This window comes from Pelodiscus sinensis, chromosome 1 (assembly GCF_052426305.1).
Source record: "Pelodiscus sinensis isolate ZL-2025 chromosome 1, ASM5242630v1, whole genome shotgun sequence".
Classification (NCBI taxonomy): Eukaryota; Metazoa; Chordata; order Testudines; family Trionychidae; genus Pelodiscus; species Pelodiscus sinensis.
In genome coordinates, this window is record NC_143052.1 from 212346020 (window position 1) to 212363593 (window position 17574).

Below are 17574 nucleotides of genomic sequence, written 5' to 3' on the forward strand. Positions count from 1 at the left end.
AAATCCACTGTTAGCATTTTCTAAAACTGTCACAGTACCTATAATGTTATGTCACCTCACTTCTTGGCTTTTCACGATTCAGTAAATCACTCTGAGAAGTTCTAATCATAAAGGCATCTCAAAACCCAGCAACTTCTTTCTGAAACTGCCTCCAATTCACCTCCACTTCACCATATGAGACTTATATATACACAGGTAGCCTTGGCACACACTTACTAAGAAAAAAAAGCTATTGTTTTCATCTGTTGTACAGCTGGTGCCCAGGTATGAATCCAGTCATTAATGAATTTAGCTAATGCACTGAGCCCTGGTCTACACGAGGAAGATACTTCGAAATAACCCCCTTATTTTGAAATAATAAGTGGAGTGTCTGCACTACCAAGCCCGTTATTTTGAAATAATGGGCAGGTTATTTCAAAATCTGTACTCCTGCTTTCTTCCAGGAATAACGCTTATTTCACAATAGCTTTAGTGTGTATGAGCCGGTGCTGTTAATTCAAAATAATTGGCCTTCAGGGTGCCTCTCACTTGTGACTGCTCTAGCCACACCTGCCACTTCCACTTCTCCCTTTCTCCTGCAGAGCTTTATACTCCAGACTGCATGAGAAGAGCTTGTGGCATGTGGCCTGCTTGGCAAGCCCTGTGCTACACAGCAGGAGCTGACGCAGCCATGACAGACCCCAACGCTCCCTCAGAGTCTCCCATGACTGCCAGCTCTCCTGCAGCACCCTCAGCTTCAACTGGCCAGGGACGCAGGAGAGCTCCTGTCTGGTCTCGAGCAAAGATCCTGGACCTCATCAAGGTCTGAGGGGAGGCGACCAACATCCAGTATCTCTGCACCAGAAACTGGACTGCCGATATCTGCAGATGGATCTCCACCAGCCTGGCCGAGGGGCCAGTCACCTCTCCCACCACCACCATTTCGTCGCGTCCAGCTAGGATATGACTGGTGTCAGCCTCCATAAAAGCAAGGTTGCAGATGAGGAAGTGGAGGAGGCCAGCCAGGCGACCTGCCTGCCAGCCAGGACTTGCTCCTCTCCCTGGAGTCAGTTCCCCCGCTCCCAGGATGTCTCCCAGGCCTTGGATGATCCCAGGGAAGGCACTTTAGGTAAGTTCTATAACTTTCCCTATCTATACATGGGGGAGGGGGGGCAGATGGCAGGCTGTGTGATCCTCACTCAGTCTACTCAGACTGGGGATTGCAAAACAGCTTGTGCATGTGGGTGCACATGGAGCACCAGTCCAGAGCACTCAGCCCCATGATGCTTTTACAAAGGAACCCCTCGATCCTTCTCACAAGGTTCCTAGAGAGGCCTGCCTTACTCTGACTTCCGTGGTGGGACACCTTCCCAAAACAAGACACCACTAAGTAGTCTGGGATCATGGTACCACACAGCCGTGCCTTACATGGAACAGGGTCATGCTCACACTCAGGCAGCATCTGCTCACAGTCAAGCAGAAGAGACTGTTGGAGAAGGAGGGAAGAAGTGGGGAACCCAGTAGCATTCTCTGCCACTTATACACACCTCCCCTTCCACCAGTGGGCAGGAACTGGAGTTCCCTCTTGGTGGGATGGAGCCACTGCTGGACCCAGTGTGGGCAAGATGCAGAAGGACACCGAGCCACCCTGTCTTGCCTTCCCATGCACAGGCTCCTGGACTTGTCCCCAGGCAGTGGGTGTAGTGATACTCCCATGGGACTTAATAAGGGACAGATGGCCAGCCTGCAGTCCTTCATCTGGGACTTGGAGAGGAGCACCAGGAGTGGGCCACTGACTGGCATGCCAGCACGAGGGCAGCTGCTCCTCCCTCACCTTGGTGATGGAACACATGGCCTCGTGCACTGTGCGGGGCCACCAGCCACCTCTCGGCCCCCCATGGCTTCCCCTTCTAGCCCCCCCGTTGGAGTGCAGGGGCCCCAGAACACAAGGCCTCCCAAACTACCTGAGGCAGGCGCCAGTCCCAGCCTCATCCCTGAGACCCTCTCTCTCCTCCTCATCCCTCCCCCATTTCAGGTTCCTTCCCCAGTCCCTGCCCTATTGTATATCCCCCCAATAAACAGTCTTGTTTTTTCAACAAAGGCGGCTTTTTTATTTGCTCTGCAGGGGAGAGGGGGAAGGTGGGATGGGAGGGCAGGGAAAGGGAGGGGTGGGGGAAGAAAGGCACACAGAGGAAATGCAGGGTCCCCTTGTAGAAAATCACAGGGGAGAATCTCACACCTAGCCTTGCTTGAAACTCTCCCTCAAGGCTCCTCTGATGAAGACAGCTCCTTGATGTGCTTGCCAAATGGCACTGGTGTCCGCTGCTCATATGCCCTGGCCAGCCATTCAACTTCTGCTGTCAACCCTGGCAGAAAAGTCTCTCCCTGCTCTCACACAGGTTGTGGAGCACACACCATGTCACCACCACAAAGGGGATGTTACACTTGCTGAGGTCTAGGTGGGTGAGGAGACTCCTGAACCTCCCCTTTAAATGGCCAAACGCACACTCCATCACCATGCAGCACTTGCTCAACCTGGCACTGAAATGTTCTGTGGTGGGGTCCAGGCTGCCCATGTAGGGCTACATGAGCCAAGGGAGCAAGAAGTAGGTTGTGTCACCCACGATGCAGATGAGCATGTCCACCTTCCCAACTCTGATCATGAGATGGGGGGGAAAACATGCAGGGAGCGTTGAATAACATTACTTCCTGCATGTCCTGATCAACTGACATTGAGTGAACAAGTATAGAAAACACATGGTGCGGGATATAAAGATATTATTGGCACTCATTAGAAATAAGTTCAGATCCCACTCATGTAAGAAAAGTTGAGAGAGTTTTGCAATTTTTGTTGATTTTTTCCTTTAAATCAGAGGACAGTAAACATGAGTTCAGTGATCAAAAGCTCCCTAGACAAGGGCAATCATAACTAGCATGTGTTACATAGTTTTGATAGATTTCTACAATAATTTCTCCATATGCAGTAATGAAGTTTTTAAGCCAGCTATCTTAGAACTGTTCAATGAACTAGTTGTGTTTCCCAATACAAAATCAGGAATCCCCTCCCCTTTCTATTAATTTAAAACTCCCATCTTAACCCTGTTTCACCATAGCATGAGGGAGTCACAGGGCTCTGCACCCCCAAATGCAGACAGATGTGACTCTCAGCCAGCAGGTAGATCAGGAGGTTTATTAGTTGACAGGGGCATAGCATAGAACAGACTTGTTAGCAAAGAAACCAGAAGCAGTCAGTACAATCCCTCCCAAGCTCAGGTTACGAAGAGCACTGGCCATTGTGTATGCGGCAGGGACCTATCACACTGAAATTCCCATAACCATCTAGGTATTAGTACCATGGCCAAGGAAACTGAGGCACACATATAAGGTTACTATAGGAAAGTAGAACTCACATGCAACATAACAAGAGGAACGAAATCCCCACTTAGTTACACTCTGATAGAGTCACGAGATTCAAGTACAGATTGAACCTCTCCAGTGCGGCACTCAGGTCCGGCAACAACTGCGGCTGGCAAGATTTCAGTGAGCCGAATGTCTGCTTATCACGGGTGCGGCCAAGTTTCCTGCAGTCCCATAAAGTTTGCTTACAGCCAGTCCTGGCTCTCTGTGTTCTATGCAGTTATAAAGCTCTAAATTTACCCCTAAAAGTCTTCTAAGAGCCCAGTAGGCAGTGGAAGTGTTGGTATTGCTGAAGGTGCTGGACTAAGAGAGGTTCAACCTGTACCTTTAAACTTGCCGTAATTGAATATGCACTTCAATTTGAAGTAATTTTGAGGGAGCAAACTCCATATATTAGATGGAAGATGATATTTTTATAATAGAAGTATAGCTGGTGCAAGATGTGCAGAGGCTAAGACAACTAGAAGCAGTCCTAACAGTGCAGGATTAGTTAACATTGCAAATCAGGACTTCAAGAGTGCTTGACAAAATGAACTTGTCAAATGCTACAATCACTACTTAGGTGCAATTTTTATATATCTACAACAAGTGTATGGTATACTAAGTGTACCCATAAAAATACATCTTAACCAAATTACTATAAAATATGCACTTATAGGTTTAAAACTAGAATGAACTCTTCAATTATGAACTATAATCTTTAAAACCAGACTACAGTATACTAAAAGGTCAGAAATATTTGTATTTTTCATGCACATTTGCCACAGTTAAAAGGACAAACCCCTTCTAAAGCCATGATTTAAAAAGATGATATTCACTTATGAACTCTCATCTTTGTTTGGAACAAATGAGTTCAAGCCACAAATGGTATTATTTTACTTTATGTTTGGATGTTAATACAATTTGATCTTCAAATTACACAGCTGGAATCTATTTGATGGTTCAAAGCCTCTAGCATTTTTTCAAACAAAATTCTATGGTAGGCTTTTGGTTCTAATACAGCATGATCTTCTCATACTTTTACTATTCATTGGGTTACACAGTTCATAAAGACAATAATGAAGCTTTTATTAGCACTGTTCTTAATGAAGAACATTCAAAATACCCAAATAAATTTGATTTAACTCAAATTAAAGAACACAAAAATGGCACACAGACTGCAAATATAACTTAACATAAAAATATAACATAAAAACAAAAATGAGAAAATGGACATTGAAAATAAAAAGTGAAACTAGTAACATTGGTGATAAGCGGATGGGAAAGAGGGGAGTCAGAAAACTTGCAAGCAATTATCTCATTCCAGTAGCTAAAATGAACAACAAATAGTGAGAAACAAGGTAAGTAAGGCTAATCTCAATTTCAAATACTGAGTTTCAATGAGATGTCCACTCCTAAATCAACTCTGCAAAATTTTAACTAGGATGTTCCATATAGGATCACCGGCTAGCTTCCATAATAGTCACAATTTGAAGCCTCAGTGTGACACAAAATCCTGTTTTCATTAATAAAACATACGCCACAACAGTAAGGTGTGTAACATTTTACACTATATTAAAATTATCTGTCTGTTTCCAGACCGATCAGACCAAACATAAAAAGCAGCACATACATGTTACACCTTGATAATCTTGTGTATTGACTATCACAAAAACCTCCTTCTTACACATGTGCTAATACCATTTTAATACATGAAAAACGCAATTGGTAAAATGGCTTTCCACACCCACTCAGAATACATCCTTCCCATACTTCTTTTAAGTCCCCAGCCAACCGTATCAAGTTACAACTTATAACACCTTCCTTCAAAATCAGACATCTCTCCATCCCTCTGACCTGCCACTCTCTGCTAGCATTTAAGGCCCCAATCCAGGAGAGCACTTAATCAGGAATATAATTTCAAGGATGTGACTAGTCTTACTTGTCATATCTTTAAAGTTATACACACATTTAAATGCTGTGCTGGATGAGAGCCCCATTTCATTCACTGACTTCTACAAATGATGTCAGCCAGCCTCAATTTCCCATTTACCCACCTTTTGCATAACCACCCTTAGGACTTTTTCCATGTTTGTCACTATCTGTGGAAACTCTTTATTTTCCAACCTGTCATATGGTTAAGCTTTGTCCATTCAAAACCTCCTTGAAGTCTCCCTCCCTCCCACCCTTCCTCTGCAACAGCCACAAGAAGTGAGGCAATAATTCAAGCAGAAGTTCTATATAGGCTATTATTCCCTACCACAGGCCTTGCTGTATGTCCTACCTACTTTCTCTGTTGTCCTCTTCAGATTAATAGCTTTTCCTAACTGCTATTTGACAAAGTAAATAATTACAAAAGCCATGGAGTTTTTGGGGAGTTTTCGGGGTTTTATTTGGGTTTTGTTCTGTTGTTTTTTAAATTGGGACTTTCACTAAATCATTTAGTGGTATCACAACCTCTTAGGAATTTTAAAAAGTTGATAAATTCACTTCACTGTTAAAATCACACTGCAGAACTGGAAGATCCAGTTAGCTAAAAGAATGCATCTTAGTTATGGTTTAGTCTCCATGTTAGAGTACTCTGTGATAGATTGTTCTTTTCAACAGCCATACATAACCTATGATTGCAAACAAGTGAAAATTATAGTTCAAGGTTACATTAAAACTAAAAGACAGAACACTACCAAAAAAATCCCTGTTCCTTTAGCATACATGAGTATGCTTCCAGACCATGCATCTTTCAATGTCACAATCAACCATCTCCACATTTATTCTTTACCTGTTTGATTTGACTTTGCTAGTAACTCCTACTCGGAGCTATAGTTTTGAAAATAAAAGTGTTTGTAAATAAATGCATCAACACAGCTGGTATTTGCATGATCTAAATGTCTTAATAAAAATGTTACCAAATGCAGTAACCAAGTTCCATTGCTAATAGAAAAACATTTTTATCACAGAAGTCATGCGATACCTAAAGATAACCTCATTCTTATCCTATCATTAGCACAAAGAGATAAGTGTGCAAAAAAATTAATCTTAATAACCAGAACCCATTTTGAGTTTCTTCAAGAATAAAACAATTTCAGGATAATCCAGTCTGTAGCATAATTCAACTCTCAGAGAGGACAGGCAGAACCACCCCCAAACAAATGAAGCAAAACACTAAGGCTATGTCTACACTCGCGGCTTCTTGCACGAGTAATATGCAAATGAGGCTATGCATGGAATATCGCCAAGCCTCATTTGCATAACTAATGAGCCACCATTTTTTTCAGAAGAGGCTCTTGCACAAGAAGGAGCGACTACCCTGCCCCTTCTTGCACAAGAAAAACCCTCTTGCGCAATGCCATTACACCTACTACTTTTCAGGAAGAACGGCACTGCGCAAGAGGGTTTTTCTTGTGCACGAAGGGGCAGTGTAGGTGCTCCTTCTTGCGCAAGAGCCTCTTCTGAAAAAAAGTGTCTCATTAGGTATGCAAATGAGTCTCGGCAATATTCCACGCTTAGCCTCATTTGCATATTACTCGCTCAAGAAGCCGCGAGAGTAGACATAGCCTAAAGGTTTGCATTATAGTACACATAACTGTGCCAGTACTCCATCTAAGAATCATGGTATTAGCCTTTCATGTACCATGTTTACTTGTACTTGGACTTGGACTGTTTAATTCACTGTAAGTAGGAAATGCATTGACCTTTGTATGGAATAAGAAAGACTTTTAAATGACTGCTTTGTTAAACATTTGCAGCTGTTCCTGTGACACTAATAGATGTAAGTGCCATAGTAATTTTAGGTAATATTTACTGACATGTTCATTACCCACATTCAAACAAACAAAGCAGAGTCTACAAAAAGGGAAGATAAGGCTCATGAACAACAAACTAATAACCAAGAAAGAAGTGCATAGATTCATTTTTTTGTCTGTCTATAAAGATACGATGAATTGTATTTTCAGATCATGGAATATTAAAACTGCCAACAAACCAACAATGGCTCACAAGACAGCATGATATCGCAGCACATAATGAAAGGAATTGTTACTTTTAAAGTATGAGTTATTGTTTTAACACATTTTGGTGACTAGGAACACTTTAGACACAATGGTTGCAGGCAACACAGACTTGCTAATTCCCCTTTTATCAGCAACTAAAAACCAGCCACATTGTGGGCAAGGCTCATTGACTAAAAACAATGAAGGAAAGAAATCCATCACTTTCTAAGTTCTATAAAATGTACAGAAGAGTCTTACTAAACATACCATGGAAATACAAGACCTATTTCTTAGTGGAAGTTGAATTCTACAGTGAAATTACTGTAATCAAAAGTATTCAAAGAACATAAGAAAGCTGAATACTAAGACCAGCACGTGTTGTACTGAACTCAGGAATCCTGAATTGTGTTCCAGGGCACCAGCATAGACAGCTAAGAGCAAGAAGATTGACGGGTCCTGGCTATTAGGTCCTATTAGCCAGGTTGTATAGAAATGGTGTCGCTAGCCTCTGTTTCTCAGAGGCTGGAGATGGATGACAGGAGAGGGATCACGTGATGGTTACCTGTTTCTGTTCACTCCCCCTGGGGCATTTGGCATTGGCCATTGTTGAAAGACAGGCTACTGGGCTAGATGGACCTTAGCTCTGACCCAGTATGGCCATTCTTCTGTTCCTGATTCAGATGTCCATATCTATTCAGTAAAATGCTTAATTTTAGGCATATATTTACACCGTATTGCAAGTAGGGACATTAAATAGTGGTTAGTAAGCTAATCAAGTAGCCAATGGAATTTCCATAAACTACTTGATTAGTTGATAATGGGGTTCACCGTGACTCTGCTTTTTGAATGTAAGAGCTGCCAAGTTGTTACTACATTTAAAAAGCAGAAGCGCAGTGTCTGGGACCTGGCACAAGATGGGACTGCTCAGTCCCAGCTCACACTAGGGCCCCTGCTGCACCTTTGCCTCCCCTGCCACCACACGGAGATGGTGCTAGGGAAAGACAGCTTTTAAGCCAGCTCCCCCCAGCACTGGCTCCTATTTCCCCGTCCTTGCTGTCTCTCATACAAAGGTAGCAAAGGGATGGGAAGCAACTATTCTAGTAGTTATTTAATACACTGAAGTGCTTAAATACATTGCAACAAGACTTAAATACACTTAAGTGCTTTGAGAAATAGTTTTGTTCAGTTGAGATCATAGTCTCGTGCACTTCAAAAGGAATTAATTTCCTTAATCTACTTTCTTGGTGTGAAATTTAAGAAGTCCTACTTTTTACTGAGGAGAACATTTGTCATAAGAATATAAGAACGGCCATATTGGGACTGACCAAAGGTCATCTATCCCAGTATACTGTCTGCCGACAGTGGCCAATGCCAGGTGCCCCAGAGGTAGTGAACAGAACAGGGAATCTTCAAGCAATCCCTCTCCCATCATCCATTCCCAGCCTCTGACAGAGGCTAGGGACACCATTCCTACCCATACTGGCTAATAGCCATTGATGGACCTAACCTCCATGAGTTTATTTAGTTCTTTCTTGAACCCTGTTAAAGTCCTAGTCTCCAGAACCTCCTCTGGCAAGGAGTTCCGCAGGCCAACCACCATGCGCTATGTGAAGAAAAACTTCTGTTTGTTTTAAACCTGCTTCCTATTAATTTAATTTGTTATTGTTTCCTAGTTCTTATGTTATGGGAACAAGCAAATAACTTTTCTTTATTCACTTTTTCCACACCAGTCATGATTTCATAGGCCTCTATCATATCCCCTCCTTAGTCTCCTCTTTTTAAGATGAAAAGTCCCAGCCTTTTTAATCTCTCCTCATATGGAACCCATTCCAAAGTAGATTACCTACTTTTTCTTCTTATTAAACATAGGTAGAAAGAATAGGGCTTCTAATTCACTTTTTTACTCTATTTCACATACAAGACACCAGAATGGCAAATTATCAAGATGGTATGTATTGCAGACAGTTAATTCTTCTCTATGTATCAGACTGACAGATTGGAAAATATAATCTCACTACCACATGATGCTTTTGTTCCCATTTCCTAATGTTTAAGTCGATTGTAGCAATAGTTTAAGGGGTTTTTTATATGTAAAATGTGGATAGTAATAGGGAGAAAACAGATCATGTTACAGTATAGAAGCTGTGAAAGACAGATTGATTAATCTATCCACATGTGGCTAGGACAAACAACACAGTAAAAAATCCAATGTTCCCTCATAGAAATACCTAGTACACAAATTAACAGCCTGTGGATGTTACTGTACAAAATACTGTGGATGTTACTGTACAAAATATCAACTAAATTTTCCTTCAGTTCTTAATTGAACATTTCTCAGCTATATTATGGTAAATGAGACACAACCCTCACTGACATGGACCCCGACTGAGAAGAAGAAAGACACTCCCCATATTTCCCTCACACATCAGAGCCTAGAGGGCCCCAGACTAGTAGGGTGGAGGAGCGGGGGGAGGGGCTGGAGTGCCAGTGCAGGCTCCCCAATGCTGGGGGGGGGGGGACCCTGAGCCTCAAGGGCCAGATCCAGGTAAACTGGAAGCTGCATCCAACTCTCCAAATACACACACATTTTATGGAATACACAGACATCACTATTATTATTTATTAAGAACCAATAACATTTCTCTCGTTACTGTATAACATACAACATACGGATGACTCATGCCCCCCCAACATTTACAACCTAAACAAGGGAGACTAGAGGAACGTATTGGGAAGCTCAGACAACAGTATTAATTAGGAATTTTCTTTACAGCTTATTATATTGACTCATTCTGGATCACAGAAAATAAGTGAGACACTAGGTGGGAGATGTAGTCTCTTTCATTGGACCACCTTCTATTGTGAGCCACATGAATAAAGATTTACAAAGTGTTTTGTTTGCCAGAAAAACAGCAGCTTGGTGAACTAGGAAGGCATTCTAAACCAAGTGCCATGTGGGAAAACATAGATGGATGCAGGAAAAGAGGATAAACTGAGCATCAAAATTAATATAATTGGTGGAACAAAAGAGGCAGGTGGTGAGAGACCATGTATACGTAGTCTATTGTAGTGTTACTACATGTCACAAAAAGGCCATTCTCCTCTAAGAGTGTTCATGAAACAGTGGCATTATAATGTAGAACATGAGCATCTCTTCTGGAAGCTAAAACGGTGAATATTGCCTTTACAATCTAGTCTGCCCATGCAAGAACCATACAATCAAAGTTATTATGCTGGGATGTGATCAGAAGAAATAAGTCCTCTCAACTGAAACTTGAAAGGTCCTTGCTTTTGCAGGAGTTAGTGCATAGGCATAACTGAGGAACTGGAAGTTCCTTGCCCAATTTTAGGTGAAGATAAAGACAACATTTTTGTCTAGAAGGTAAACATACAGCTAAGCCTTAAACCAGGCAGCATGGTGTTCTTGTGTTCTGAACTGGACTAAATTGGGACTCATTTCAGGTTTCAGATCCTGGCTCTGATGTACACTTCCTGTGCTACATTTGCAAAGTCACTTAAGCTCTCTGTGCCTCAGTTCACCACCTTCAAACTGGGCTTAATTTTTTTTCCCCTCACAGACTGCTGTGTGGATGAGTAAATTAATGTTTGAAAAGTCCTCAGATTCACCAGTCAAGAGTTCATTTTAGAACTTTAGATGGGCCCACAAAGATATGGATAATAGAAAGTAGTGGGGCAACCGCTTGGAAACAGCGTGAGGAATAAACAAGAGACCAAAAGTCCCAGCTGAAGAAAAGATGACCAACAAACTCTGCTGCACTGCTCTACAGTCAGGGCTTCTGTGGTGTTCTCTCAGGTGGCACCACTATGATGTCACTGTTCTGCAATTTTTTTTAACGGGACAAAGTGACAAAGGCACACAACTGAGAGGAATGCATGGGTTTTAGAACCTTAACAATGATGCTGGAGATGGAAACAATAGCTTGAGCCCTAGAGTCTGATTGAGTTTACAATGCTCGCAGAAAGAAAAAAAAACAACTGATTAAATGCATACTTTGATATGGAACGCCTCATTTACAATTAATGATTACAGAGAAATTTTAATGGGGCTGTGCAAGAGTGCGCCTGTGCAAAATTTTGTAAACAACTGCTGAGGATCCAAAAGATGAAAGAGCTGAAATGAACTGGCAAGGCTAATAGGAATAAAAAAATATTTTTTCAATAAAGGCATCAAATATGATCAGATAACATCATACTCAGCAGAGTAGTACATCTCTTTTAAAAAGTGGATATACACCATAGAATTGCTAGACTTCAATGGTCTTTTGCTCCCTAACCCAGTGTGCTGCCTAATCCAGTGTTCCTTAATGTTGGGTGCGTCTACACTGCAGCATTTTTCCAGGAAAATGTGGACGCTTTCTTTCTAAAAAGTACATTGCTTTTTCATTGCACTTTTGCTGTGTGGATGCTTTCTTTCAAAATAAGCTTTTCTGGAAAATCTCTTTCGGAAAAGCTTTTTCCGAAAGAAGCTTGCAGTCTAGACATAGCCATTACGTTTCTATCCAGTCCATGCACAATTTTTAACCTCAGCTTTATTTTCCATTTAATTTATCATCTCATATTTAAACTGTCTCAGTCATCGCCGTGCTTTCTGCAATTCATTTTCAAAGGTGAGTGTTTTATTGTCTTTTTTCATCCCCTTTCGCAGTTTTTTTCTATTCATTCAGTTTGTTTTCCTTTTAACAGAGCTTTTTTATTGCCATTGTTCCAATTTTCCTAGATCTTTTGTCTGTCTATTTGTTCCTTTGAACATCTTAATAAAAACATGTAAAACAGCACTCTGTTAATTACAGTAGCTATTTCACCTGTCTTCAGTTCTGTGTTATCAATAACTTAGTGCTTCATGGCCAGAAAAAAAAAGCAGTGCTTTGCCAATGTGATTAGAGTGCTTAGTTGTTTTTTCCCCTCCTCTCCTATTTCAGAGAGGATTTTAATTTTAAAAAGTGCCCCCATTTTTGAAGGGTATGTGTTATGGCTAATAGATAGCCATTCAATAGAGATACTGAGAAATACATTCCATGGGACTATTACACGTGATCTTTAGAGAGAAAATGAATGTGAGGCAATATCTTTATTGTACAAACTTCTGTTTGTTAGAGAAACAAGTTTTTGAGTTTACACACTGCTTTTCTTCGAGTCTAGAAATACTCAGTTTTGTACATACTGTTTAACATATGTACTTAATAAATATTTCAAAAGATGCAAACAATTGATCTTTGTAGTTAGGTACGAAACAGACACGGCATAGTAGAGTCCCCTTTATAGGACAGAATGCATGAGTTTTATAAGAAAGAAGAACAAGGAATCAATAGCATAGGAAAAGAAGAATTTATAAAGAAGCCACATATTGATAATTTCATGAAAAAAATTTCCGTAAATGCAGAAACAATGGCTCACAGTAACTTTGAGAAAGGTTTTAATAGTAATTGTATAGGATACCCCGAAGGGCTCAACGTAATTCTGTAATACCCAAAACTTATTTCTTTAAAAAAAAAATACATCCATAAATAGGGGTCAGTCTGATGTAAGCCAACAGAAAGCTGTGATTCTGTTTGGTTGCCAAGGCCAGTATTCCAGACCAGCAGTATCTAAATATACCCAAAGATGAGGTAAGAAAACAAAGATCTAACAGGCAAATATCAGAGGAACAGAGAAGAAAGAGTATAAAAATATGATTATAAAACATTAGGACAATTTCCTTTCTAACAGTAAAGGAGATTCTATGGCTTAGATTCAGAGGCTATGTCTACATTGCACTCTCTTGCGCAAGAACATATGCAAATGAGGTGCAGCGATATTCATTATTTTCAGGCAAAATGGCTCTTGCTCAAGAGGGGTTTTTTGCGCAAGATGGAGCAGTGTAGACTGTTCCTTCTTGAGCATAAGTTCCTTGCACAAAATGGCACCTCATTTGCATATGTTCTTGCACAAGAAAGTGAAATATAGAGGTAGCCAGAAAGAAGGAGGTCAAAGTGCTCGTGGCAAGCAATCCCCCCTTAATCTTCTGACCCTGATACTTTCCAAGGTGTTTGGATCAGATGGCACCTGAAATAACCAGAGTGACCCATCTAGAAATGCAGGTTTTGAATCCTTCTGCAAAAATTCCCAATCCCTACTATTAAATTAAGCCAAAAGACTTTTAAAACGTGGCAAAAATAGATATTGTAAACTATCTCCTGATGCTCATTGATTTCTGGTTCTGATCAGTCACTGGAAAAAGATAATTCCAGAGGAATGGACCCTCCACAAAGAATGAAACTGATACCAGCTATAGCTCATTTAATCCTGGAAACCAACTATGAGAATAACTCAACAGATCACAAGTCTCAACAGATCATGGGGAAAAAACCAATCTCACAGATAGCTGGACCCAACTCATTCAGGTCTTTATAGGCTGTAACCAATAAGTTCAGAAATGAAAAAAATGCTAGTGAGCAGATGTGCTCTCCACCCCAGAAGCAAACTGGTGCTTTTAGGTTCAGCTGGAACCACTAGTTTTGTTTTGTTTTTTTCAAGCAGCCCAGGTAGATGCATCTCAGTTATCCACCGTGGATGTTACAATGGCATGTATCATTGTGTTAATGTCCACATTATTCCTTTTAGTTTATTGCTCTCCCACAGATGAAAATAGGTGTTATCAGCCATAGCTGTAACCTGAGGGTACGTCTAGACTACATGCCTCTGTCACCAGAGGCATGTAGATTAGGCTACCAGACATAGGAAAATGAAGCGGCAATTTAAATAATCACCACTTCATTTAAAATTTACATGGCTGCCGCGCTGAGCCGACAAACAGCTGATCAGCTGTTTGTCAGCTCAGCCTGATAGTCTGGATGTGCGGGTGTTGACATCAAAGGTATTTGTCGACCACCCAGGTAAACCTCATCCCAGGAGGCATACCAGGGTGGTCGACAAATACCTTTGATGTCAACACCCGCGCATCCAGACTACTGCGCTGAGCCGACAAACAGCTGATCAGCTCAGCGCGGCAGCCATGTAAATTTAAATGAAGCGGCGATTATTTAAATCGCTGCTTCATTTTCCTATGTCTGGTAGCCTAATCTACATGCCTCTGGCGACAGAGGCATGTAGTCTAGACGTACCCTTAGAGTCCAAGGACAGAAATATATCAAATCACTCCAAGGCTGCAAACTACTGTCAGACAGGAAGCATGCTAATTACCCTCCTCCTTTCACATAGCCCTGGTCTACACTAAAGAGCGTTCATATTAACAAGCCCATTATTTTGAAATAACTAGCTGGGTTTTTTTAAATCTGTATGCCTGCTTTCCTTGGGGAATAACATTATTTCAGTTTTGTTATTTTGGGAGTTATTATTTCGAATTAAGTTATTTCAAAATAATTTCCTAGTGTAGACATGCCCTTACATGACTCCCTTTCATTTTATAGGTGGCAAGTCTATGCCCAATTAATCACATATGTCCACCCACCTCTTGCTGGAACTGAGAGCACAGTAGTGAAGCTACATGAAAAATAAGCTTTGATATAAAATGCAGATTTCCCCAGGGCTAGTTCTGAGAAGCAGTAAGACACTTCAGCCTGACTGGCTATAAAAGCATCATGTAGAAACCGTCTTCCAGACTTCAAGGCCATAAAGAAACACTAGAAAACATTCTCACTGAGAGAAATCTATCAAAAATTACTGCAAACATTCAGCCCATTTTATCTTGGGTTGCACCAACCATTATAACATTTCTGCAAAAGCAAAGTGTGGGGCTCAGCTTTGACTGTCAGGACTAATAGAAACAAAACCATATCCATATAAAAGGGAAAAAAAAAATCTCACTCTCCCCGCCAGAGGCTCCAGTAGCTATTTAACAGGAAATGTCAGACTCCTATGGATCCACAGATGTTTATGCTCTTAAGGAGAAAGAATACATAGACATTCAACGCCTGCCCCCTTTGAACATCTGAATGAGGAAAAATGGGCCCACTGAATCAAAAATATTATATACTAGAAGAAAATCTAAAAAATTCAAAAAAATGTACACAAGAATGTTTAAATTACACGTCTCTTCAAAATACCTGTTTACTGTATGTCTAAGTGAAATTAAAATATTGTTTCTAGAAAGTTCCATACAGGTACTAAAGACTACATTTTCAAAAGTAGCTTCTTATTTTGGCTACCATAATTTCCGAGTGCCTGAAATCTGATACACCTTGAGATTCTGTTTTCAGAAGTGCAGAGCACCCTCAGTTCCAGATGAGCTCAAAAGGGCAAGTAACAGAAAGTAAAACGGAGATGCATGTTTTATTAATGATCTCTTAATTTTTTGTTTGGCTGTTGTTTACTATAAACTTTGTTTAATATAATGTAGCTCCCTTTATAAATACCCTTACGATTTCAGTAAGGCGTGACAGGGCATGCATTACTGCACCGCAGCTACACTTATCGGAGGCTTTTGGCTGTTGTGTCTAATTCCAAACCATTGGCACAACTTTGGACATCATGTCACACATTAGCTCTGACATGCAACAACTATTGTGTTTCACTTGGAATACTGAAACTGATTATTCCTCAAGAAAAAGCATGAGGGCATGTGTGTTTTCCTCTGGAGTTTATGTTTACAGAGGTGGAGAAATCAATTATCAGCTGACCCCATCACCTTCTAAGAGTCTCTTGCCGTCAGTAAGTGAAGCACATCTATTTTATAAACTAAAATCAATAGCACTACAAGTGTAATGGACACTTTACAATAGCTAGGACAATTATATTTTAGAAATAATAAAACAATGTATTTAATTGTTAATTTATTTTAAGATGTTTTCAGTTTAAAATCCCTATATTTCATACAACACAGCAATTTTTTTTAGCCAAAAATTGTGTCGTGCATTTTTAGTGGCAGGAGTGGTGCAACTATATGTATAATTATACACGTTGTAATGTGCTGCAGCAAGTAGGCACGAAACCATAGCCTTATGTTTATTGGCATCATTGACGATTAAGACAGCTAGGTCTTAAAGTATTTATGATTTACCCTTAAAGAAGAGCTAAAGTATTAAGGCAAGTTAAAACTAGAGAAACTGCAGGTCAGTTTGAAATGTAACTTTTAAAAATCAAGTTGTCTTTAATGATGTTGTACTTAGCAGAGACTTAACTAAAGGTTGACATTTTCTTCACCAGGACTCTCTGGTCTGGCAACATCTGTGGTCAGGCAGGACCATGGATGTTCCAGGACCAGAAAGTCCTAGTGGAGGGCTAGCACCAGAGCACAGGCAGTCAGGCACTGCAGCAGAAGGCTTGTATGCACACACAGGCAATGGAGATGCCTTGCGCGGCAGTGAGAGCCCGGCGAGGAGAGGCAGCAGATCTGCCAGGCACAACAGCGGGAGGTAGGAGCGATAGCAGGAGCCCAGTGTGCAGAGGCAGCAGGGCTTCCCGTTAGAGCAGCCGGGGGGGACAGGGCAGCAGGCCCAGTGAGGCAGGGAGCCAGCTGAGAGGGTAATGGTTGGGCCGGGGCTAGCGGCAGGGAGGCCAGAAATGACTACCCCAGTCGGCAAAAGCCCTCATCTGGGATGGGTCAGGTCCCAAGGGTGCTGGACCAGGAAAGTCCAACTGTATTAGTGTCCTTTGTAAGCACAGATATCTGAAATCAGAAAACATTTCAAACAATATTTTAAACAAAAAATGGGCTTAAGGGGAAAAAACTACTATTTTTTAAATGCGACAAGGAGTCCCGTAGCACCTTATAGACTAACAGATGGATTGGAGCATAAGCTTTCGTGGGCAAAGACCCACTTCGTCAGATGCATGCATCTAACGAAGTGGGTCTTTGCCCACGAAAGCTTATGCTCCAATCCATCTGTTAGCCTATAAGGTGCTACGGGACTCCTTGTCGCTTTTGCAGATCCAGAGTAACAAGGCTACCCCTCTGATTTTTTTAAATGGTGTCTAAGTTTGGCTCCTGAGTACATATTTAGGCATTTAAGTAAACAATGAGCTATTCAAAAATGCAGAACTGGTAGGTCAGTGGAAACTTCCACATGCTCTGCCTTTTGGAACACCAGATTATACCTGCTAATAAGTAAATAATAATACCCATCTCTTACCCAAGGCTTTTAATCAGGAGAGCTCAAAGTGCTTTACAAAGCTGGTAAGTATGATTCCTCTTTTATATGGAAGCAGAGGCATGCTGACTTGCCCAAAGTCACCCAGTAGGCTAGGAGCAGAG

General features: G+C 41.2%; 1 protein-coding gene across 4 annotated transcripts in view; it reads right to left on the reverse strand.

Annotated features, from left to right (window-relative positions):
• The window catches only part of CNKSR2 (connector enhancer of kinase suppressor of Ras 2), a 372258-nt gene that overhangs the window by 268534 nt on the left and 86150 nt on the right, over positions 1–17574 (reverse strand). The window lies entirely within an intron of this gene.